This window comes from Acomys russatus, chromosome 7, assembly GCF_903995435.1.
Source record: "Acomys russatus chromosome 7, mAcoRus1.1, whole genome shotgun sequence".
NCBI lineage: Eukaryota > Metazoa > Chordata > Mammalia > Rodentia > Muridae > Acomys > Acomys russatus.
Window position 1 is genome coordinate 12,010,337 of NC_067143.1, and position 26,794 is coordinate 12,037,130.

The 26,794-nt window shown below is 37.2% G+C and overlaps 1 pseudogene; it reads right to left on the reverse strand.

The window, feature by feature from the left end:
• Positions 1-19,561: 19,561 nt before the first annotated feature.
• On the reverse strand, positions 19,562-21,373 carry LOC127192438 (ras-related GTP-binding protein C-like; annotated as a pseudogene).
• Between the last annotated feature and the right edge of the window lie 5,421 nt (positions 21,374-26,794).

Sequence of the window (26,794 nt, forward strand, 5' to 3'; positions counted from 1 at the left end):
TGGAAACATGGTGATGCTTAAATACAAACAAAATAATGTGCTTTGAATTGAAGGATGAATTAACTTAGCAACAAATAGATAATTAATTGATTGGATAGTAGACAAAACACCAAAATGTAGCATGAAGAATGAATTTAAGGCCATCAAAAAAGAACGGAGCAGAATTTGTTGTAGGTTTTTGGTACTGGAGATTAAACAAGACTTCACCTCCTGTCACTAAGCTATTCCCAACTCTGAAAAATTATTTCCACTGTTCTTATACTATATTATTTTCTAATAAATCACAATCGACCTCACAAGAGCTTTCTACAACTAACATGTTTCATTTTATAAAACCATATGTTATCATGTAATTTAGCAATGCTAATAATATAGACTCTAAAGACATGTAATGCTTTTGTTGCCATCCTATTCAATATGGAAGTACCTATCTTTCTTAATTCCTTGTTAAAACAACGGTGAGGGTTTATGGTATATTTGGGGGGTAAGGAGCTCTCTCAGCATTTTGAAGGTCTGGATTTCTTCCTTAGTGATGTAAAAATAAAATAAATTTAAAATTTTAAGGAGACAGCAAGGAAGAAAAACAAAAAAGATATATACTTCCAAGTACCCCAATATCTAAAAAATATGTAAATTATCACCTGTAATAGATCAGTACTTTTCCACTTTAGTAATTTTTCAAAGTAGAGTTATAACATATAAATAAAATGCTTCCAAATTTAGTATAGTGTGACCTTTAATGGAGCCAAACTTGGGAAGGTGCAGCATGCTGTATCATGTTTTTCAACACTGATTGTAAAATTCTAAGTTACATAAATACTTCTAAGCTTATGAACTTTGTATCATTTGTGATATTTTAGGTTGCATACATACTTCTCTGGAGACCGCCTTAATGGTGATCTTAAAGTAGTATAATTTCAGTATGATTTCTTGTAAGCAGACTTCTTAGCAGGGCTTCAAATTTTTGTTTCAGGTTAATGTGTGTTTGGGTAAATATTAACACACAGCAGCAGGAACCTGAACATTTGCTTTTGGGATCTCATAGCATTTCAGCTCATCACTTTTCCTGAAATATCCAGAAAATGATCATGGCACAGTTCTAAATTAGATGCATGGACTTGATTTTTTTGTATGTTTCATATGAAGTTCTTGAGCTACTGTGATTTTTCACAATAGTTCTTTAAGGTTGGTGATGAGAATCATGCATTTATTAATAATATTTGCAACCTTTTTGTTATTGGATGTTTCAATGTAAAGTAGAATTATATGTGTTACTGTGTGTAGACAGTTACACACGCATGTAAGCAATAATTTATTTCTGTATGAGAATCCAAATGCTGCTGAGCATTGATCACTGGCAGAGACTAATTTTACAGTAGTATAATTTCAGTATGATTTCTTGTGAGCAGACTTCTTAGTGGGGCTTCAAATTTTTGCTTCAGCTAGATCTCCCATGCAGATTTCAACAGCAGAGGAGTAATGATGAGGAAACTGAGGGTACTGATACAGAAAACTATCTTCCACACTTGGCTGGAAGTAAAAATCTCATGTGTGGTACAAGCTCATCAGCTCTGATCAGATTGTACAAAGACACTCCTGTGAAGTCTCACATCTGCCATCTGGAAGTTGAGGAACCATCGCCACCAACAAAACCTCCTGCTGTCTCATACAGAGAGCTCATATTTTAGTGAAAACTCATTTGTTATAGAGGTTTCAAATTCAAATGTAAAAGAATAGTCTTAATGTCCTAAATTCAAGAGCTAACAAATTGCTCCTAAATGAGGTAAAATAGGGAGTTCCTACAAACAAAATACTGTACTGATAGTTTCTAGTTTTGCCAGGAACAGAGAAATGTCGTATCCTGAGCAAGAAGAGCCAAGGCCATCCTAGCATGAATCAGCATGACAACTCTTTTGCATCATGACAAATAACCAATTCGGGTACCTCATGACAAAGGACACTAGTCATGTGACTTCTGTGTTCCTGCCAGGCCAGATCACAGGAACTCAATTGGTTTTGCCACCCTGTGCGTTTGTAAGTGCTTTCTATTATGTTGAGTAGACTGCAGTGTATGGCAAATGAAGCAGTGAACAATAGGAGTGAAAATATTGTGACTCATAGTGCATCCTGAGAGTTCTTTTCTTTCTACTTATTTCTGTTGGGCTCATGTAAACATTCAGAATAGACACAACTGAGTTGGCAACAATTTACAAAGACTTGATAGAAAGTATAGATTTTTCTCACATATGAATGAAAATCCACAAACTTAAAAAATCACATATTTATATTTTCTTAGACTTTGATGCTTATAATTCATGCTTCATATTGCCAGGCTACATGAAGATGTGAAGACTTATTCCAAGGACAGTACCAAGAACCTCTGTCTCGGCACAGACTATCCATCAGGCCACATTCTGAACCATTCTCATTACTCCTGACCTGTGCTCTATGTAAGTCAGTCCCTGTAAGGAAGAGTTTTAATTCAGGTTTCATTTCAAATGGAGATCAATCGGAAAAGAAAAAAACTTGCCTATTACTCCTGGGCCTGTAACCCTTAACTTATATTCTGTGTCATTTATTTTTTAGGCTTGTGCTCAATGTAAGTGTGCAAAGCATCCTAAAGGAACAGGAAACAATCACAGACAGAAAGATAGCCTGTGAGGAGCAGGGTTCTACACAGATCATCTGAAGACCTGAGTATGAGTGACATAGAAATAGGTGAGGAGAAAGCAGCTCTAGGTTCTAAAGTTTAAAGTATCATGCTCAATTTTAAATACTTACCATTTCAAATTCCTTCCAGTTAGGATGCCAGTCATACGGTGTGCACATCAACCTGGGAACATTTAGAACACGGTTTGAGAATGTGCCTACTTTTGAAGGATTATGAAAACTATCCATATCTCAAAAAATAATCATCTGACAAACACTTCAAACTTCAAAGAAAACTAAAACGTTATGTGTCAGAATTACATCACTGGACAGGAAACTTTGATTACATACAGAAACATCTTACCTTATCTCAGCCAAGAGAATATATTATGTCTTTTGTATATTAATCACTTGTATAGAATACAAATCAGATAACAGACAGATAATATCTATTTAATTTCTCATTAACATAATGTGAAGTTGACTAAATGCATTTTCATTAAGTCCAGGTTAAGTTGACTAGTTCTGGATTAGCCACTTTCCCCTAGAGATGTGTGTTGCATTTTTCATTGCTGTGAGGTATGAAAATGTGACTTAAAGGCCTTACTTACAGGAGGTGTGTTATAAATGAAGCCACTGCTGCTGAGCATCACCTCACCTGGGACATGTCATCAACATAGCTGTCTAAACAAGATCTGAGCAAGTCCAGCATCAATAGAAATGCTAACATGGACTCTAAACAAAGGACTACAGTCTGCTGAGGAATGCTGAGACAGGAGAAATCCTCTTCCCTAGGGAGAGTCCCCTAATTGCTTATCCAAAACTAGTTGGTCAGCTGTGAACTCACAAGTGACACAAACTGACTAAGCAACTGCGTGTGTGTGTGTGTGTGTGTGTGTGTGTGTGTGTGTGTGTGTGTAAATAATTATAGAAAAGAGGCCATAAATTTGAGTAAGAACAAAGAGGGGAATGGAAAGAGTTGGAGCTGGGGAAAGAAAGAAGACAAATAATGTAGCTATGTTTTAAAATTACAAACTTTTTTTTAATGGAAGAGGTTATTTTGACTCACAATTTAAAAGGAAATATGAAATCCCATTTATCAAAGAAGGGAAACCATGGCTGAATCCACAGTATATATATAGAGATGAATGAGTTTTTTGCTCCAATTATTCTTTTTAATTTTTCTCATGGGATAGTATTGCCCACGTTCAAAACCAGTCTTTTCTACCTATTAAAAATCACTGTAAACCCATTTACAACCAGAGCTTTTTCTCACTGGTGATTCTAAAGGCCACTGAGGTTCCAGATGAAGACTAGCTGTCATAGGAAGTCTCTGTGGGGCCTTGAGAATATAGACTGACCTACAGTGGAGGCTGAAATGGAAAAGGAAATGGAGGATTTGTGTACACCCAATTAACTGACTGCCATTAATAATAATAATCTTATACTGGAAAAGAATAAAAGAATATGAAACCTTGTGTGATATTGTCATGTCATGAATAAAGAAAATTAATGAGCTCCAGGTTTTGATATCGAATAATGCTCAAAGAGTTAATGCTTAAATTTTTCAGGAACTGATTCTTATATTCTCCTTGTCTCCAGCAGCACAGGGAGTGGGCTCAATGCTAAATAACACACCTATGGCTAATGCTCACTCTGTGAAACAGAGTAAGATTTATGCCCCTCGCACAGGCTGACTGGAAAGAGTGCTGTTTACCAGCAGCACAAAGAGTTGGTACAGAGTCTGGCTGACATTGTGTGATCTCACAGAGTTATGTTCTTTAAAACATGTTACTTTGAAATTCCTGCTTCAATATTGTGGATAATTCAGGCACAAAGCAAATAGAACAACAATATTGACACATACCTTACTGAAAGACAAGAGTGTGAGTTCTTTGCCTCTGAGAGAGAGGGTAATTGGATCACACTTCTGTTGCTCCCTTGAAGTCTTCTTTTTTTTTTTTTTTTTTGACAACTGTCTTCTGGGTTAGAATCATGGTGGCAATCCTCACTAGACAGTCTAAGCAATAAATGTGTCAATTACATACAAATTTCATATTCCTTACTTATATAACTTCAAATATCTTACTGACCTAAAGGCACAGAGAAAAATGTGAACAGAGACAGAGAGATCAGTCATTGCACAATCACACACATTTAAGAAAAAAAAAACATGGTTAAAAATTCAAAAACAGATCTAAAATTGGAAAACTGAAAAGTAAAAAAGACAAAGTTCAAAAGGCTCTGGACTCAAAAGGATTATCAAATAATTTGTCTCTTTAACTCTCTCTCCAGATAACTGATTCAACATGGGAGGCCATGATTAATAGTATAATATTTAACTTGAGATTAATAAGTGAGATGACACATTTGCTATTCTTTAGAGTTTGGGATCCTAGGTTGAATAAATTTAGGCAAACATTTTCTATGTAATATTTCAAAGTTGTGTATTTAGTAGTTTGATAGTCATTTATAAAATTTTAAGCATGGCCATTGAACATTTATCTCAAAATTATCAAAATTTTATAAATATTCCTGAATTTTAACAGCTTCTTCCAGACAAATTTCTTTCTCCTTTTGTGTACTTCCTCATATGTCAGCCATTGTATATCTATGAGTTTTCTACTTTGAAGGCGAATAGTCCATGTAACAAGCTAGAAATTAAGCTACTTCCAAAATTATCACTTTAGGCAAACTTTCTATAGACTGGATCATAACTAGAAATGAAAATGTATTTAAAGTAATTGTGATAAGTTCAAGAGAGGAGAGAGAAAAAAAGGAAAATAATTTGGGCTAATATATGAGAGCTAGAAGAGAGTCAAAATCCAATTCATCATACTAATCACATGAAATAGTTAATGTGGAGATTGTCTCAAATATATATATGTGTGTGTGTGTGTGTGTGTGTGTGTATCTCTATACATGTGTGTGTCCTTATATATACATTATATATCTATATATATATATACATATGTATACATATATATATACATACACACATATATGAAATTGTCTTCCTAATACACACACACACACACACATACACCCATGCATGTACGCTCATGCTTGGAAGACAACTGAATTATGAGGATTTTTGCATAAATGTGTGAGATGTTCATCACATGAGTAATTATGAATAGAACATGTTGTTTTGCTTCTTAGAGAATCTTTTGGTACACTCTCAGTTTGTAAACCATTAAATTATATAAAAAGAATTTATTGTCTGGGCAGATGGATTTCTCAATAAAGATATTGAGTTTATGTACTTTATTCAAACCTGATAGCATGAATTAGATGTACAACAGAGTACTTGTCAGTCTCTTCCATTTGTTATAGTAAATGACTAACTCTATATGTTTGCTTAATTTCATAGAATTCTAGAAGCTTTGTTCAGCTTAGTGCTGAGAAAATACATAGATGATTTGACAGCTCAGGTTATTTTCTGCCTTTTCTTCTATCCTACAAGTTTTCTTGGCTTTGTATGCACATCATTTAATTATATATTTTTCAGGAAGTGGCAGAAGAAGGAAATGATGGGTTGTGTGCTTCTCCACTACCGTCCTGATCTCAGCTTGCTACAGTGACATATCTGAGACTGAGTAAGAACTAGACCTCCCCACTCAGAGATCTCTAGATTGAAATCCTCACCATCAGATGTCTTCTAAGGGCTCATAGTTCAAAGACAACAACTTCTGTTGCTCTTCTAACAGAAAAATGAATTAGTACACTGACTTCCTTCCTGAGGGATATCCTCATGACTCCCTCCTATCCCAGGTGATTCTCAGTTTGCCATTAATAGATTGGGGTTTGATTTATATATTTTTAACTTATTTATTTATTTTTTTTATTTTTTTATTAATTTATTCTTGTTACATCTCAATGTTTATCCCATCCCTTGTATCCTCCCATTCCTCCCCCCCCCCATTTTCCCATTATTCCCCTCCCCTATGACTGTTCCTGAGGGGGATTACGTCCCCCTATATATTCTCATAGGGTATCAAGTCTCTTCTTGGCTACTTGCTGTCCTTCCTCTGAGTGCCACCAGGTCTCCCCCTCCAGGGGACATGGTCAAATGTGAGGCACCAGAGTACGTGAGAAAGTCGTATCACACTCTCCACTCAACTGTGGAGAATATTCTGACCATTGGCTAGATCTGGGAAGGGGTTTAAAGTTTACCTCCTGTATTGTCCTTGGCTGGTGCCTTAGTTTGAGCGGGACCCCTGGGCCCAAATCTGCCTATCATATTGTTCTACTTGTAGATTTCTAGGACCCTCTGGATCCTTTTATTTTGCTGTTCTCCCATGTCTTTAGTTCACTTAGTCATTATTGATTGAGCTTGGTATGCAACTGCTCTATCCACTGAGTTTCATCTACAGTTTGGAGGAATGTATTTTATGATAAAAGTTTTGTAGCTGCAGAGAACTCAGACCACAGTAAACATAGTTAACACAAAATTTCCAACTATTAAGTATGTTTTCAAAGCTAAAAAGCAGCTCAATATTTGTCAAAAAGTGTGTCTTACCAATCCTATAGCATGTAAGTAAAAGAAAATAAATATTCTAAAACTAAACAGAGCTATACAGTATTTATTTTCTCTTCACCATTAAAAGGTTATATAAAATTGAATTGAATGAAAACCAGCACTGTGAAAAGTTCTGTGTGCTATCATAGAATTCCACAAATACATCACTATGTTTCAGTACACACACACACACACACGCATGCACACGCACACACACACACACACACACATACACACACACACACACATATATATATATATATATATATATATATATATATATATATATTAGAGGAATTTTAATTCATGACATAGCTTCTCTAGCAAGAGGTTACATCCAAGGACATTCAATGTCTATGAGTTGCTGCTGGAATACAAACACACCTTTAATACAGGAGACAGAGGTAAGCAGATCTGAGTTCAAGGCCAGAGTGGTATATAGAACAAGTTTCAGCTAAAGAAAAGCTTAGGTCCAAGCATGGTGGTAAACAATTTTAATCCCAATCAATGAAAGTGAAGTTGGTTTGTAGAAGGAAGCACCCATACTTGAAAGTGATGTTTAATTGAATGGCAGAAAAAGTGACAAACCAGAGAAGCTTTGGCAGAATAGAATACACCTAACTCTCTTGAGAAGAGAGAAAATGGAAGCTACTTAAGGGAGAAACGTAGAGAAGAGAAAGGCAGAGCAGGCAGCTTCACTGGGGACATATTTAAGAGACAAGCTACAGAAAGAGAACAAGCTAGAAGCAGGTGAAGGCAGAATGAGCCACAGAATAAGAAGGAGAATGGAGGTTAGCGAAGATTCCTAGAGTTAGTTTGAGACCAAGCAGAGAAATTCTTTTTCCTTCATAGTCACACCTTTCTTTCCTGTCACCCTTCTCATTTCTAATTACAACCATGTTTACTAACGGGCATGTGTGCATCAAGGCACATTTCTCAGCCTGTTTTCAGACACTTCAAAGGAAATGTCATTAGAATCCAATTTTGAAGTGAAAAGCATGGAAACAGTAATATACAAGTTAGGAACAAAACATCAACATAGCTCACTTTTGAGCACCTTCATCATAAGGTGTGTTGCAAAAATTCTTTCTGATTGTGCCATGCCCAGGATTTAGCAGTTTTAGATTTTTAACCACCTTTTCTTGTGGCACTCTGGGTCTTTTTTTTTTCCTTCCTTCTTTCCTTTCTTCCTTCCTTCCTTCCTTCCTTCCATCCTTCCTTCCTTCCTCCCTTCTTTCCTTCTTTCCTTGCTTCTGTTTTCTTATATGTGCCATAGCATGTGTATAGCAATTAGAGGGCACCTTGTGTAGTTAATATTCTCCATCTCATGTCATTTGTGGGACAGAATTCAGGTCAGACTTGGGTGGCAAGTCCCTTCATCATTAAGCCAACTTGCCCATTCTCTGCTGTTGTTGTTGTTTTGTTAATATAAAAGCTATGCTTCATTATTGTATATTGGTGTTGACCAAAACAATTGCTTTCCAGGCCAATGAGATGTCAGAATCAACTTAAAGCCAATGAGATACGATCTATGATTCTTTGACTACATTGTCTATACAGTGATGCTGTGACCACTGAAGATCTCCAGAAAGCATATGAAATAATTGTCTATAAAAAAATCAAGAAATAATTTTTCTTGAATAGAAGACAGGATTTTTATATTCAACAAATTATGTTTTATGTTTTATTTTAGTTCTAAAATAATTATGCATCATAGATAGCTACATGGATTTAGAATAAAACAACTACAGTTTAAAATATCAAATATTATATGGCATATTTTTATTTTAAAACCCAATATTTCCAGATTTGGTTACACCATTCCAATTTTATCATTAATGCAAGAAAATATAATAGTAAATTGTAAAATATAAATATTTATAAAAGCAAAAGCATATTAAGATAAGTATAAAAGTAAAGCATGTGATCTAACTATATTGTATATGTAGAAAGTTGTGAAACAATAAATAGAGAACATTTTTTAGAACATCTAATTATTTTTCAATGTATAAAAACTTCAAATATATGCTCTTTGGTACATAGATTTACATGCTTAAATTGCACACTATTGGACTGGTTACTTTAACAATATTATTCAGTTCTATACACATTTTCAGTTTTATTGAGAAAAATAATATAAAATTTCTCATGGAACCACTCTGACTAAATAAATCAAAATAAGAAAACAAAAACTCCCAGAAATGTAACAAGGAAAGGAGATGTTTGGTTTTACTGCATCAAAGAAGTAAAAGAAATATAGATAAAGCAAAGATTTAAAATATTTTCATAGTCTCATTGTAAAATCATATTTTTAGAAAATAGTTTGTAAGAAAAATCTGCCTCCACTGATTTAGGTTTGAAACAACCCTTCAATATTTTAATGTAGGATTTGAGAATCAGTTAGCGAGTGTGCATCTTAGGTGCTGAAAGTGACCCATAGGAGAGTAAGATGGGATGGATTGCAAGGAGTCTTATGGAAGAATTGGGGATAGAAGAACCTGGAGGGAACAGGGGATCCACAAAGAGACCAATGGAGCCAACAAATCTGGGCTAGGGGTGGTGGTTATGGTGCAGAAAAGACTGATGCACCAACCAAGGACCATGCATGACCCATGCTCATATGTAGCTGATAGGCATCAGTCTCTTGTGGGAACCAGATATGGTGAGTAGGGCCTACCTCTGACATGGACTTTGGTCCCCACTAGTTGGTCACTTCCCTCTGTTGTGGCAGACTTGCCAGACCACAGATAAAGAGCATGCAGGCAGTCCTCCCTTTCTAAGGACTAGATGCACGGAGAGGGGAAGGAGAGGTAGGGGTATGAGGGAGGCAGGGTGGGACCAGGAAGAGATGAGGGAGGGCCAATGGGCATGTAAAGGAACAAATTAAAAATAATAAAAATTTAAACCTATTCAGAATCATGCCATAGTCATTTTAAAAATAAATTTTATATTTTAATGTGATACAATAAATAGGTTTAAATTTTCTATTTAAAAATATTAAAAATAAAATCATTTCACTGAATATGTCATTTCATTAGCATTAAATTAACTTGAAAGAATAGATAATAAATAAATATATAATAGTGAATTTATTTACTTAATTTCAAACATTCAAAATACTTACAAACAATGGAAAAAGGGATAAAATGAATTTTCCACATAAACCCTAAAATTCAGAAACAGTTAGGTAGAGAGATAATGCTTGCATGGTGCAAGGATCACCATGGTTCTGAGAAACTCTACCATAATGTTTATAACAGCAGGGGACATAAGACATCTGTAAAAATAATGTCTCTGAAATTTGAGTGCTTAAATTTGTAATATTGGTTTGTTGTTTTCTTACTGTTTCACTTGGGATGAATATAAAAGTCCTCAGTGCTTTCATGTTCATCTCTCTTGAGTCATGAGATGTGATCTGTTTCAAATGTGTGAAATGTCAGGTTTAGGGAAAGTGTGATGAGCACTGTAGGAAAATATGCTCTATGTCAGATCTTTGTACTGCAGTATAAAATCCCATCAATCGACTTTCAGGGATTAATTACTCTGTTAATTAAATAAAACCTTGTCTTTTCTTCCATACCCTTTCTAATACATCAATAATTTGCTCTTGTTTTGTATTTTGCTTAATATTTTGAAATACTTTAGATTTGTCACTGACCTATTCACTTGTTATCAGAATATACTGTTTCACTCTCGATGTCTATAGGTTGGATTTTACTTTATTCCACTTCATTATAAAAGACACGTTAACTCTAGAATTAAACCTTCAGTGTTGTATAAGGATTCTGGAAGTTCTTGTGTGATGGTTGACTTATAATTGGCATTATAACAATATTGAATTTATTCATAAACCCTTTTATAACACCCTCACCTGTTAAAGGATAAGATACAAAAACAAAGCCTCCAGAAAAGGGCGTGCTTCCTCACAGGTTCATTGGTCATGTTACTCAGGAGGTGGGTCACTAATTGGCACACTGGAGTAGGTTATGAATAGCTTTGCGAGCCTGCTACAGTTGTGAGGAAAAACTAACACATGGCCGTCCACTCAGCAAATAACCTTTCCTGATTTTTGTCCTGAGATGGACATGCAGCTAAATACTTCATAATTGTCAAAATGCTCAACTCTGAAAGATTGGGCAAAACATCACAGAAATCACATTTTAAAAATTATTTTCAGTAACAGAAGACCATTTTGTTGCACATTTATATCAAGACCAGCTGGAATTCATAAAGTAGTTAATTTTAGGTGTCACATTGGATGGACGGAGGAACACCTAGATAACTGTTCAGTCACTGACTTTTGTATGTCTGTGAGAGTGTTTCCAGGAGAGATTCTGATTCACAGCAGTGACCTGACTAAGGAGATTCCCATAGCCAGCTATGGATAGAAATAAAATAATAAGGCAGAGCAGAGGATGGCTCGGTCTTCTTCTCTCTGTGCCTCTGGGCATGGGACACTCTTCTGTTCCATTCTTTAGGCATCAGAACTATGGATCTCTCTCCCATGGACTGAAATGTGTATAATTGATTGTTCAAACATTATATCTCTTTAGACTAGTGAGAACCCTTGTGTTTAACATTGCAGTCGCTGGTGGAATGGAAGTCTATAAAACCAGGAGGACACATTCACAAGCATATCACTTAAACATTCAGAATTGGAAACTTGTTTCCTGCCTCTCAATCTATTTGACCTTTTGACTAATAGTTCCAACGAGAAGGTGAAAATTTCACGTTCAAAGGGTTTGAAGTGACTATTTAATCTGCATGTAAAATACCATGTAAAATCATACTATTCTGGTTAAAAATAATATAGTCAGTATCCATCTCTTCATCAAAGCTGCATTTTTTAAAAAACTGAAAAGAAAAAGAGAGAGAAACAGAGAGGCTTTGTTGTGATTCCTTCTGGCCTAGGATTTGTTACTTGTGAAATAAAAAAAGTTTTAGTTTTAAAGTCCTGTGTATTTTAAACATGTTCCTGAAGGAAAGAAACGTATAAGCAGAGGTGTTGATGAGAGTTTTGCCTTGCAGCTTCAGAATATTATTTTACTCTGTGGAGCATTTTGCTAACATCTTCACTCTGTCTGCATCTCCTGTCTTCATAACTGATCTGCATGCAGGGAGTTTGGGCCAGTGAGACTCTCAAAGGGCTTCATCATGCTATGTGGAACTTGTTGCTAAGCAACCTCATCTTTAATGGTTGTTTTACTCTCCGCTTATGGCTTTCAGCCTTATTTTTGAAAAATCTAAGTCAAATACTACTTTGCATCTTCTGACAGTGTTTTAATTATTAGAGAAGTTTTAAATGAAGGTGATAATTTGTGGCCTAGAAAAGTTACACATTATATTCTTCAATTTAGTCTTTCTTTTAAGACATTTTACTTAATAGTCATATAGGCCTATAATTTGTTTGGGGCAAATCTTTCCTCCATTCCCTCCTTCCAATTTATTCCCTAGCCTGTCTATTTCTCCTTTGGATTTCTTGTGAGCTGTTTCTCTGTCTCTGACTCTGTCTCTCTGTCTCTGTCTCTGTCTCTGTGTCTCTGTCTCTCTCTCTCTCTCTCTCTCTCTCTCTCTCTCTCTCTCTCTCTCTCTCTCTCTCTCTCTCTCTCTCTCTCTCTCTCTCTCTCTCTCTCTCTCTCTCCCTTATTGTACTTTATCTCTTGTCTCTGTGTATTTCCTAACCTATCCCCTTCACTAAGTCCACTCAGTGCTGCCAATTTGTGCATGCTTATGAAATCATCCCTTAGAGATGGGTAGCTTCTCAGGGATGCATTTCTGAAGAAAATAGACTTTGTCTTCCCAGAAGCCATAAATTGGTAAGACTCTTGTATGTCTAAAGGCATCTTTTTCTTTATGTTTGGGGATATTTTCTATGATTTTGATAAAAATAATTTCTGGTCCATGGATCTGGAATCTTCTCTTTTTTCAATTAATATCAATCTTAACTTTTGTCTGTTCATTGTGCCCTTGATTTCTTAGATATTTTGTGTCAGGAATTTCTTCGATTTAATATTATCTTTGACAAATGTATCAATTTCCTCAATTGTGTCTTATATGCCTGAGATTCACTCTTCCATCTCTTGTATTCTGTTAGTGATGCTTACCTCTGAGTTCCTGCTGTCCTCACTAAGTTTTCTGTCTCCAGGGTTTCCTCAGTTTGGGATTTCTTTATTGATTCTATTTCCATTTTCAGGCCTTGAACTCTTTTATTAATTTCCTTCACCTGTTTGTATTTTCCTGTATTTCTTGAAGTGATTTATTCATTCTCTCGTTAAAAGCCTGTAATTGTTTGATTGCATTTTCCTTATTTATTTGAGGTATTTATTCATTCCCTCTTTGAAAGCCCCTATCAACTTAGGCTTAAGGTCATTTTCCAATGTTTCAGTTGTGTTAGAATACCCAAGGCTTATAGCATTAGGATAGAAGTTTGGAATCAGCAACATAGCCACTTGCAGATTCCACAGTCACTGGTACTCCTGGTGCTCAGATTCTGTGCACACTGTGCACGACCATCTTGGAACAATACCCTGTATGTTCCTATTGTCCAGCTTGTCTCCGCAGGAAAATGGATAGAACCATAGGCTAGGAGGCTGAAACCTAGTCCTTACTATCCCAGAGTTGTCCTCAGAGAGGCTGAAGGAGTCTGGTGTCCAAAGGCTGAGGTGGGAAGGGGGTCTCTGGAATGCAGGGGTATTGCTAAGGGGATGTCTCCTCTCGTCATAGAAATACAGACATTGGCATTTTGGAGTCTATGGTATAGACACTCAGTCTGTATGCTCTGATCTCCTGCTAGTCAGACACAGTGCATGCTGGGTGCCACCATCTTGGAGTCCCCAAGAAATCACTTTTAAATTAGTTAAAATGTGTTTCTTGGGTTTCAAAATATATGACCCCTGTATATACTGCATTTTGTCGTATATGTGTATACTAATGGTGTACCTATAAGCTTATCTTATTGCTCAAGTAAATTTTAAGTGTCAAGTCATACCTGAGTCATTTGAGAGGAGAAATACAACATTTCGCTATGTAGATCCCATTGTTTTGTAGAACCTGTAAAGGATTGTTTTGCTTAGTCATTGATATGGGAAGGCTCATCCCACTGTGAGTAACAATGTTCCTTGTGTGGTTCAAAGTTATAAACAAGCTAGTGAACTATGAGCAAGACAATGAGTAAGGCAAGAGTTAGTAAGTAGTTTTCCTCTTAGTTCTTGTCTCCAGATTGTGTCTTGACTTCCCACAGTAATGAATGGTGACCTGGGAAATAAAACCTTCCTTTCTATGAGTTGATTTTTATTAGCATGTTTCATTACAATGACAGGAAGAAAGAAAGGACAGTATTCAGAGACTAAGTATAATAAAAAAGTAGAACAATTGTGTCAGTAAAATGAAAACAAAACAAAACAAAACCCTGTATCAATATGGAAGGTCTTGTTCTTTTTACCCATTAGTAAGCTAATTGGGGGACCTGGATGTAGCTCATGATACAGAGAAGGACCATCTGTAACAGAGACAGACACTTGGACCAGTAGGAATAGAGAGAGCATGATGTGCTAGCAATAGTATTCTTCTCAGTGCACAAGTTTAACTCAGGCTAGGATAGAAAGAAAATGTAAGAAATTAGAAGAAATCCAATTAGACCAGCACCATTTGTTGAAAATGCTATCTTTTTTCCATTGAATAGATTTGGCTTCTTTGTCAAAAATCATTTGACTATATATGTGTGGATTCATATCTGGGTCTTCAATTCAATTCCATTGATCAACCAGCCTATTGCTGTGCTAGTACAATGCTGTTTTAATTACTATTGCTCTGTAGTACAGCTTGAGATCAGGTATGGAGATTCCTCCTCAGAATCTTTTATTGTATAAGATTGTTTAAGCTATTCTGGGTTTTTGTCTTTCCATATAATGTTGAGAATTGACCTTTCAATGTCTTTAAAATTTTGTGCAGCAGCCAAGGACAATACAGGAGGTAAACTTTAAACCCCTTGCCAGATCTAGCCAATGGTCAGAATATTCTCCACAGTTGAGTGGAGAGTGTGATATGACTTTCTCACTTACTATGGTGCCTCACATTTGACTATGTCCCCTGGAGGGGGAGACCTGGTGGCACTCAGAGGAAGGACAGCAGGTAGCCAAGAAGAGACTTGATACCCTATGAGAATATATAGGGGGAGGTAATCCCCCTCAGGAACAGTCATAGGGGAGGGGAATAATGGGAAAATGTGGGGGGGGAGGAATGGGAGGATACAAGGGATGGGATAAACATTGAGATGTAACAAGAATAAATTAATAAAAAAATTTTTTTGTGTAGGTATTTTGATAGGGATTGCATTGAATCTGTAAATTGCTTTTGGTAAGATGGCCATTTTTACTATGTTAATTCTCCTGATCCATGAACAGGGGAGATTCCTCCATCTTCTCAAGTCACCTTCAGTCTCTTTCTTCAGGGACTTAAACCTGGTGAGGATGTGGAGAAAGAGGAACACTCCTTCATTGATGGTGGGAATACAGACTAGTGCAGCCACTTTGGAAATCTGTCTGGCGCTATCTCAGAAAACTGGGAGTAAGGCTTCCTCAAGACCCAGCTATTCCACTCCTTGGAATATACCCAGTAGTTGCTCCAGAATACAACAGGGACATATGCTCAACCATGTTCATAGCAGCTTTATTCATGATAGCCAGGACATGGAAACAGCCTAAGTGTCCCTCAGTAGAAGAGTAGATAAAGAAACTGTGGTACATTTACACTATGGAATACTACTCAACTATTAAAAACAAGGAATTTCCAAAATTTGTAGACAAATGGATTGAACTAGAAATGACCATAATGAGTGAGCTAACCCAGAAGCAAAGAGACTCAAATGGTATATATCTGTGGGAAGCTGAAGCTATCGCCCTCTCTAAGATGGTGCCTGGCAACCTGCCAGGCAGGATGACTTGCAATTCTGCTCCTGGTAAACAAGTCCTTATTTGGGTTGTGGACTGTGCTTTGCTCTGACGTATACATCCTGCCTTGTCAGGAACCAATTGGAGCTACCGACGTAAGGGCTGCTGATTGGTTGAGGCAGAGGATATAAAGGGACGCGGAGGTGGTGGGGGAGGAGAAGTGAGCGAGCAGGAGAAGAAGAAGCTTGCTGAAAAGGTTCCTGAATAAACTGCCTGGAGAAGAACGCTAGGGTCGTGTCCTTATTTTCCGCTGGTAAGCAAGGGACGCGACATATACTCACTTATAATTGGACACTAGCCCAAAGCACAGGTCTCGTGAAAGTCTTCACTTACCAGGAAAGTGGTATAGAGGTGAGGACATCCTATTGGAACTCTAGGTGAGAAAAATATAGGCGATAGGGAAATAGATGGATCCAGATGGTCCTAGAAACCTACAAGAAGAACACTATGAGGGGCAGATCTGGGTCCAGGGTTCTGCTTGCCCCACATTTGGCCATGTCCCCTTGATGAAGAGACCTGATGGCACTGAGAAGAAGGATAGCAGACACCAAGAAGAGACTTGATAGCCTGGCATCATATTCAGGAGAAGAGGTCCCCCTTAGTCACAGTTATAGGGAAGGGGAATGGGGTGAAAGCGGGAGGAAGGAAGGAATGGAAGGATGCATGGAATGGGATAGCAAATGAGATGTAATATGAATTATTTTATTTTTCAATAAAAATATGTAAAGCAAAACAAAACAAAACAAAAACAGAAGAAACTAGTAGTAATCTAGAAATCTTTCACTTTCCTGTTATTTCAGAATATTTATGCCCAGATGATAGTGTGTGTCAGTTACTTATGTATAATGTCAGAGTATCAGTCAGCAGGACTCAGGACAAAACAGCTACTATTATCTGACAGTTGTGAATACATATGTTTCAAAATAATACATTTTATTTTAGGCAGATATATGGATGTTAACTTTTAATATACTTTATTAATTTATTCATATTACATCTCAATTGTTATTCCATCCCATCCCTTGTATCCTCCAATTCCTCCCTCCCTCCCACTTTCCCCTTACTCGCCTTCCCTATAACTGTAACTGAGGGGGACCTCCTCCCCCTGTATATGCACATTGGATATACAGTCTCTTCTTAGTAGCCTGCTATCCTTCCTCTGAGTGCCACCAAGCCTCCCCATCCAGGGGATGTGGCCAGACATGGGGCACCAGATTTCATGTGAAAGTCAGACCCCACTCTCCACTCAACTGTGAAGAATGTCCTGTCCGCTGGCGAGATCTGGACAAATGTTAATTTTTTTTAATTTTCATTTATTAAATTTTTACATATGTATTTATATTGTTACACATGTATACAATAAACTACCTACAGCAAGAAAAACCATAAAACAATCAGGAACTATATAAATGTTACATTCATAGTGTTTTGGCTATTTGTATTTGTCAGCCTTGGAGAAAACATCTTTCCTATTTTGTGCATCTAAAATTCCCAATGTAAATCAATATCTATCATATCTCATCATTGTCAACTTAAAACATCTATCTAGACCTAGAACAAAAAGCATCTTAACCCCTAAAAAACTAAGCTTAATTGTAAAACAAATCTATCTGGTTTTCAACTCCATTAGAGATTTGAGAACAAATAATATTAATTACCTGAGTTCACAGGGAGTGCAGATTGGCACCTTCCCAAATGAGATGACAGACACAGCTTGCTGCCTGAAGGGTCCCCTAAAATTCTCTATAACATTGGAACATCACTTTCAGCTTTCTAGTGCAATCTGACAGACACATTTGTGAGGCAGGTACTATTAAGGACTTGTTTATCCTGTATTGGAAGTGTTTGGCTATTGACTCTACATGCATCCAACCTTGCCCATTTTTAGGCTGGATTCTGTCTGTGGCAGAAATGAGGACATTTTTCCCAGTGGCTTGTCTGCCACATTTGAAACCATCTCCATAAGGAGATTCTTTGATGCTAATCATCTTCTTTGGGGTAGGTTGTATGCTGCCAGAAGTTAACCTGTCTCCTTGAATCTTTAAATAATAAAAGCACCTTTAATGCCATATTCTGTAGGTCTCAGGTTTTTGAAGATCTTATCTAACTATTTTACTTTATCTCTCTATAGAATCATATCTGTCTGTTACATCGAGGATGTGTATTCTTTTTCTTTTTTGGAGTAAATACATGTATTGATACCCATTTTACCTATAGTTCAAAGAAATAATCTATGAATATAAAAGCATTTTTCCTTTGGATATATCACCATGGTCCATATAAATACTCAACAGTCAGTCATCTGTGGAAAGCACGTCAAGTCTCACTGCTAGGTTACAGACCTGAGTACATGTCACTCAGCAGTGGCACTGATGCACTCAAGTGGCCTAATAGCTTTGGAATGTGACTACTATGTATGTGCAGTAAAGAAAATGTGTAAGTCTAAATTACTGGTAAGGGTATCAGCCATGAACAAGAGAAACGATTATGAATTCATATTCCAGGCAAAGGAAAGAACCACAGCTGACACTTGGTGCCAGGTGACCACAGAGTATGCAAAGTAGCCCATGCTGTAGCACTGCATGCTCCCTCCAACCTCCAGTGCACAGCCTACCAGCCTACCTTAGGTCCATCTGCTATCAAAAACAATTCTTAAAGAGCCTACACAGCATATAATAAAAGGTATGGCATCAAGATTAAAGAAAAGTGAGCTAAGTACTTCAGTGACATAGTATGTCCCCTCACTGTGAGGAGCTGTGGGGAAATCCTTTCTGTCTTAAAATTCCTTTGTTACATTGTGCATGATCATGATCAAATGAGAACACATTCCACAGGTGTGGAAAATCTCTTCTGTTTCAAAAGTTTTTCCTCACACATCTAGAAAACTGATGCAGCCCTTGATGAGCCGGGCTCTCCCCAAAGCCACACAGAAACTTCCCCTTTTCCTCAGGACAAAAACAGAAACATCCTTTGCCTCATCTTCTGAGCCAGTAAGCTAATGTATTTCCAAGGTGTAGAGGTACAGTGAGATCTGAGCGCTGAGAGGCAGTGTTAGAACGTAAGCAAAGCTAGCCTAAGGGAAGCATATAAAACTCAGGTTTCCTACTGTTTTAGGCTGTAATTGACAGAGACATTCAACTGGTAATGATGGATAACTGGTACTATCTCCAGGTCCAAAATATTCCAACTATTTAAAGTAGGACTCAAAACGGGAGAAAGACACACTGAGCTCTGAGGTCTCTATAACTCCTTTGCACTGTACTTTAAAGACATAGCAGCTTCAGTTGCACACAGCTGCCTGAAGGGCTTTCATTAACACGTGAAGCTCCACTGTCATCTCCAGACTCCCCATAGGCAGCAGCTTGTGTGTCCTATAGCACATGACACCTGACCCTGGAGTGAGGAGTGAGCCGTCACTGAGCCTCAACCACTGAGATTCGGTCTAGATGGTGTTCTGTGGCATGCCATTGTGTGCCAACACTTTCAGGCTGGGGGCACTGGTGACTGCAGCTTCTGTGAGAAGTCGCACCCACCTCAAACACCTCATGGATAGCCTTGAAGAAACAGTGGAAGCTGTAGTCTATCAAACCTTTCAGTTTAAAGCTCTCTTCCCTAAGAATTCAAACCAGTGCCAAAAGTTTAGTTCCTTCCTTTAAATAAAGAACAGTTGTATTATTCAGCTTGATAATAGTCATCAACTCTTTGTCATAAGCATGTCCACTTCCATCTTTTATTAATCCACATATACAAGACACATCAATTACAACATCAATCATGTCACAGCAAAGTTTGTAAGACTGCATATCCACAGGGGAACTGTCTGTTGCAATGTAGCTATTGCTGAAAACATCAAAGAGAAAAGACTTTTCACTACCTGAATTTTTTTTTTTGATGTTTATTTTTTTTCTTTTTTTTTATTAATTTATTCTTGTTACATCTCAATGGTTATCCCATCCCTTGTATCCTCCCATTCCTCCCCCCCCCCCCATTTTCCCATTATTCCCCTCCCCTATGACTGTTCCTGAGGGGGATTACGTCCCCCTATATATTCTCATAGGGTATCAAGTCTCTTCTTGGCTACTTGCTGTCCTTCCTCTGAGTGCTACCAGGTCTCCCCCTCCAGGGGACATGGTCAAATGTGAGGCACCAGAGTACGTGAGAAAGTCGTATCACATTCTCCACTCAACTGTGGAGAATATTCTGACCATTGGCTAGATCTGGGAAGGGGTTTAAAGTTTACCTCCTGTATTGTCCTTGGCTGGTGCCTTAGTTTGAGTGGGACCCCTGGGCCCAAATCTGCACTACCTGAATTTAATATGAAGATATTTAGTAGGTTTTCCAAAGTTGGTAGTTGTGGAATGAGTTTTTGTACCACCTTACAAAAGGTTTCAAATATTGAGTGGCCATAGATGCTAGTCAAATAAAAGCTAAGATGGAGCTCTTCCAGCTCAGCATCTGAAAGGTAGTCATTAGTCCTTTGATCAATGTCCTTCTGTGTTTCTATTTTCTATCATCAGACAGACCATCAACTTTGTGGATAAAAGCCCCTTGGGCTAGTATGCAGATATAAGTGAGTATATACCATTTGATTCTTTCTGCTTCTGGGTTAACTCACTCATTATGATCATTTCTAGCTCAATCCATTTATCCACAAATTTCGGGAATTCCTTGTTTTTAATAGCTGAGTAGTATTCCATAGTGTATATGTACCACAGTTTCTTTATCCACTCTTCTACTGAGGGACACTTAGGCTGTTTCCATGTTCTGGCTATATGATAGGCAGATTTGGGCCCAGGGGTCCCGCTCAAACTAAGGCACCAGCCAAGGACAATACAGGAGGTAAACTTTAAACCCCTTCCCAGATCTAGCCAATGGTCAGAATATTCTCCACAGTTGAGTGGAGAGTGTGATACGACTTTCTCACATACTCTGGTGCCTCACATTTGACCATGTCCCCTGGAGGGGGAGACCTGGTGGCACTCAGAGGAAGGACAGCAAGTAGCCAAGAAGAGACTTGATACCCTATGAGAATATATAGGGGGAATCTCAAACTTCATGTTTGGGTTAAGTTTGTAGGCTTTAGAAACACTGATGTGCAGTCGTGTTAAAGCCTCTATGTAGTCATCCTGTGCATCAATGACATATCACAATGCTCCTGTCCCCCTGAAGATCATCTTGTAGTCAAAGTTTGGGTCAAAGAAGTCCACCGACCAGGAAAATCCCAAATCCCCTTAAAGGTAATGTGGCATGGCATCGCTCTTGTAAGGTTTCTTCTGACTGATTGGGGACGAATCATACCTTTGTAGGTGCACAAATAAAATTGGGGGGAACGGGTAAATAAGCAAGGAATAGCATTTGTGCTCCAGTTTCTAAATGTTGAGAAATTCCAGGCCTAATTAGAGTTCTGTGTAGGACAGTCTAATATGATGGACCAGTTGGGATTGGAAGCTGTCCTGGGAGCTGTCCTGTTCTGATGAGGAACAGCAACTTAAGCACTTGGTGATGGAACATGAAGGATACAGGATGTCAGTGTCCAGCATGCTGAGACGAATGAATCCTGCCAGGTCTGATCTAGAGTCAGTGTCCAGTTCTTTTGTTCTGAAAACATATAATTTCTCACAAGCATTATACAGTCATAAAGTTATAAATGTATAGGGTGTGCATGATGCAGAGAGTAATTAAGGCTGGTTCTCTGCTGATTGTATGAGCAGAAAAAAAAAAGACATCTGCAAATCTTCATTCATGCCATACAAAGAATGGCATTTAATAAATAATTCACAGACATTCTATACTCAACAAGAAGAATTGTCTATGCATAAACATTCATGTCTCAGCCAGTCTCAGAGCTATTCCCATGTAGCGGGAATAGCAATATAAGTTACCTGTTTGTTCTGTAGTTTGAATTCTTCACATCCATATTATATTCCCCTCCCTCATCACCTCCCAATCCCTCTCCCTCTGTCATCCCTTCTCCCAATCCCCTCTCCCTCCTCTAGTCTTAAAAAAGGGGAGCCTTCCTCCCTCCCCTAACATCTGACCTCTGCCTATCATGTGGATGTTAATTTTTATTTCTCACTTACCAGATTATTTTATTAACCTTGAAATATTCTTAGAAAATGAAATTGAAAGTTTAACGATGTACATCAAGACCCTGAATAGAAAGCAACAATATTTAGAGATATATTAAGAAAGCTGATGTCTTTGGTTTTAGTAATCTGCAGAACTGTTCCTGTGTATCATGCCAACCTTGGACATGGGAAAATGTGAGCATTGGTTTGTGGAATTAAAAAATACAAAGATATAATTTTCATATGTTTATTCCTGTAAGACTCCTTTGGTAGTCTTTCAGAGGGGTCACATAAGAGATATCCTGGAAACCAGATATTTAAAATACAATTGATAACAGTAGTAAAATTGCTGGAGTAGCAACAAATTAATGTTATGGGTGGAGGTCGCCACAGCATGAGCATCTATATTAAAAGTCTCTCCATTAGGAAGGTTGAGAACCACTGCCGAGACAGCAGTGAGAAAATGTTATAACATTATTGAGAAAATGCTATAACAAGTCCCTTAATAACACACTATCTCACTGAATGCTAAGCTAAAAATATTTTGACTAGTTGACTCTTTTTAATTATCTCTCATTTATTGTAAAATTGATCGTTTAAAAATGGTAGTCTATATCATCATGTGTAACACACGAATACTCTGTCAAATCTGTGCTAATGTATTATGTGGTATAATTGTGATCCTGAATTGGTTTATTATGAATAAAATAGTACAAACAGTATAATAATAAAAAATTCAGCATCAAAGGCATTAAAAGAACCATATAAAGGAAAGTTTAGTGCTCATCAGCTGAAAACCGACCTGACAAGATTTATTTTCTTTAATCCTTAAAAGTCACATTCTCAATGAATTCTTTATTTACCGTCTTTGCTTCCTACAAAACAACACTAATGCAATGTGTTGCTACACAGTTTCATCACATGATAATCTCAGGAGGCCATGAGTTGGTTCATTCCCAGAAGGACTGCTGTGATCATCCTCCATTGATAGCTGCAGTGACCTTGGAGAAAGTGAAGGGCTTGCATATTCTACAGGGCTGCTGTACTGATGGTTAGTCTAGACCTGCAAAATAGAGACATGCAGACTTCTTTAGGTTTTGGTCTTGCTGGTGTTTGGATAATCAGGGCCTCTAATAGGTTGATAGTAGGTAGGATTAGCCATACAAGGAAGACTTGGATGAAAATATTTTGCAAGATGTTGAGGAGGAAGTGTGCAATGACTGCCATATTACAGAGGTCAGACATAAGTATGAGCCCTGTGCACAGTAAGAGAAACAAAGGATTATTCAGTTGAGGGTATCTCAGACTAAGGCAGAGCTCTAAGACCATTTTTGCTGACCCTAATAGTCAGCATTGATTGTTGAAACAGCCTGACAGGTCACTTCATTTAATATATTTATTAGACTGAGTCAATGGTTATAAAATAAATTTATAAAAAATTGGAACAGATCCATAAGTTTACTACAACAACCCTCAGTTATATCTGTTTCTTAGAGCAGGAGAATTGTACATCAAATAGCCATAACCAACACAGCTTGTCCAAATACAGAATTCTAGACTCTACTCTGAAGTTGTAATTCATGAAGTCTGGGCTCAGTCTTAGAATTTGGAATTTTAACGAGTTTTCCATGATACTGTTAGTAACTTTCTGTCATTATACAAAAATGCTGGTGGTACTTAACTTCAAAAACTAAAAGTTAACTTTGTCTCACAGTTTTGAATTTTCTGTCCGTAATCTGTTTCTTCGTATCTTAAGAATTATAGCAAGTCAGAGATCATGGCAGCTTTTCATGCCTTGACATTGCCCATTTTTTGATTTGAGTTGCAAAGATGAAAAGGAAGGTTTGTAGGTTCTAACATTTTAGTCCATCAAGGGTCTCTGTTCTTAGTATTTGGAGTATGGAGCACAGGTATTCATGAAGTGGTGCATCAAGGAGAAAACAGATACTATAGCCTTCAAAGGACTGGTGGTTAGGACCAGCTCCAGTAGTCCAGCCCCACCTACTAAAGGTGTCACAGCCTTCAATAAAGCATATCCAATTGAATATCTAGAAGCTGGGCATAAACTCCACAATCCTCACAAACATGGTCAATAATAACAGAAATTCTCCAGGCACATATGTCAAAAAACATATGTGGAACAAATCCTTAGCACATGGGTCTTGGGGGATATTTAAGACTCACAGTAAGGGGGAAATGGGAGGGAGGGAGGAATGGGAGGATACAAGGGAAGGGATAACAATTGAGATGTAATATGAATAAATTAATAAACTATATTTTAAAAGACTCAAAGTACAGTAGTTTTGCTGGACAGAGCACATGGTAAGATACTATTGTCAATTAAAAATAATAAAACCATTTTAACATTTCTTTTTTGTTTAATAAGTGAGAGTTGTATATAGGAAAATTCACTCTTTAGATAGAAAAAAATTGGTTTGAAGTTTTATTGAGCAAACATTAGTATTTATATTAAGACTCAGTTATTTAGGAAAATGCACAAAGTGGAAGATGAACCTGCAATAAGAGTTCTTACTGGGAAGAAAAATTCCTGTGGCTGTTTTATGACTTTGATTAGAACCTAATCCAATGTAACTCAGCTCTCTGAAACACGCCAACAGTTAATGATTTGTATGCTAAAACAATACATGGAAAATTCACAAGGTGTTCAGGGTACAAGGTTATAAGTTTTGGGTATAGCAGAGAAATAACGTTTATTCATAAAATATATTAATCTCATGGAAACAGAACCTAACTCTTTCCACAGCATGGGGAGAGATATTCAAATATCCCCAGCATATTTCCCTTTTAATGTTTGACAAAAAATTATGTGGAGTCATTTAGATAATCAAATATATAAACTAAAGTTTGTGATAAGAAAATGAATGGTTTTCCTGAACAAAATGGATACCTATAGATGATAGATAGAGAGATAGATAAATAGATAGATAGATAGATAGATAGATAGGATAATTTCAACCTGGCACAAGGAAAGTTGGGAAAAATGGAGAGGAAGCTCACTCACTGTGATTCCATGGAGGACTTCTTTCATTCAACAATTATATAGGAGATAAAACTGAGAAAAACTCCTAAGTGGGCTTTAATCTGGGCAAGACATAGCATAGTGTAGCAGCTAATTACTTGTCGACTGGACTAAGCGGTGCCAATTAAATCTTGATCTGAGAAGCAGTTCAGAGAAGAGGGCAGTGACCTGAAGATGATCATTCAGCTTTACTTAAAAACAAAATAAACGAAAACTGGTCATCAAATCAGCACTGCTAGTAGCAGGGAAGCAAAGCCACTTGTGTTGTTTTGCTTAGAGTAAGTTACTGCAGGACTTCACTGAAAGCAACAACACAAAGACAGATTAAATGTATCCTGCAACTGATAATGGGGTTCCTAAAATTACAGGCAAATATAAAAACATGCCAGGAAAATACCATGTACATTCAGAGAGATTATTCTATTGTCTAAGAAGTCCATGAAACAATGTTGCTAGTTCCTTTATATTAAGCAATAGTCTCAAAATCATCTTCAAAATAAACTTGAATGTAAATGTTGCTTTTATTTCCTCATAAAAGTAGAATAGATGAAAGCCATATCCAAGGTTTACAAACACACACATTTCTATCTATCCCTAGGCCTAGGCCTGGAAGCTTCTACCCTCCATACAATCTAATCTTCTGCAAGCCTAGACCTTAAAGGCTTCAACTCCTAGCCTCCATCTGCTAACCTAGGCTTGGAATATTTTCTGCCTCCTAGATTTATTGCTGAATAAGCTCACCCTTTTGTCTTCCTTCTGACCTCTTGCTGGCTGATTCAGCTCAGCTGCTCTGGCACAAACCTCCTCTCCAAACTGACTGATTCAAATTAGCTTCTCTCCACTTCTCAATGATTTGCTCTGCTTGGATAAAAGACTGTCTCTGAATTTTATGAACTAAACTGTACAAACTCAATTTCACTCAACTGAACTGCTAATCCTTTGTCAGAGCAGCCATGCTTCAGGATTAAAATTCCTCTACACTTCAAGTGCCCTATGAAGCTGGTACAATATTTGGAAATTGCATATAGTTCACTGTGTATGATGAGCCTACCCTTCCCTGCCTTATTTTGTTTACATAGTCTTAGACTTGATTATAAAACCTCTGCATTAAACCATATTTTTTCATAAACTTAAATATTTATTTTTTTATTTTTTGCAGGTTTGATGTTTTTATTAACATAAAAAAAGCAAGACTATTAATTGTGGCTTTTTTTTTTAAAAGTTACAAACAAAAACAAGATCTGCTATAGAATGTGAAAATGTTTTCATAATTTATTGTGCAGATTATCATATCAGTACTTACATTGCAAAGAATTAGCAAAAAAGGTTGTGCGACCCATTCTTATTAGAAAATAGCTCCAGTGGCTAGGTTACTGAAACTTTGGGCTAAATTGCATCATCACAGCAAATTCATTTCATTCTAACATGTTAAGGTCCCTGATTCTCTTGGCACAGTTGTAGCATCACTGATTTATTAATTAAGCACATTAACACAGTTGATATATTCCACATATTTTAATGAGGAAAATCTAGACAAAAAGAGAAATTTCAAACAACCATTGAAACC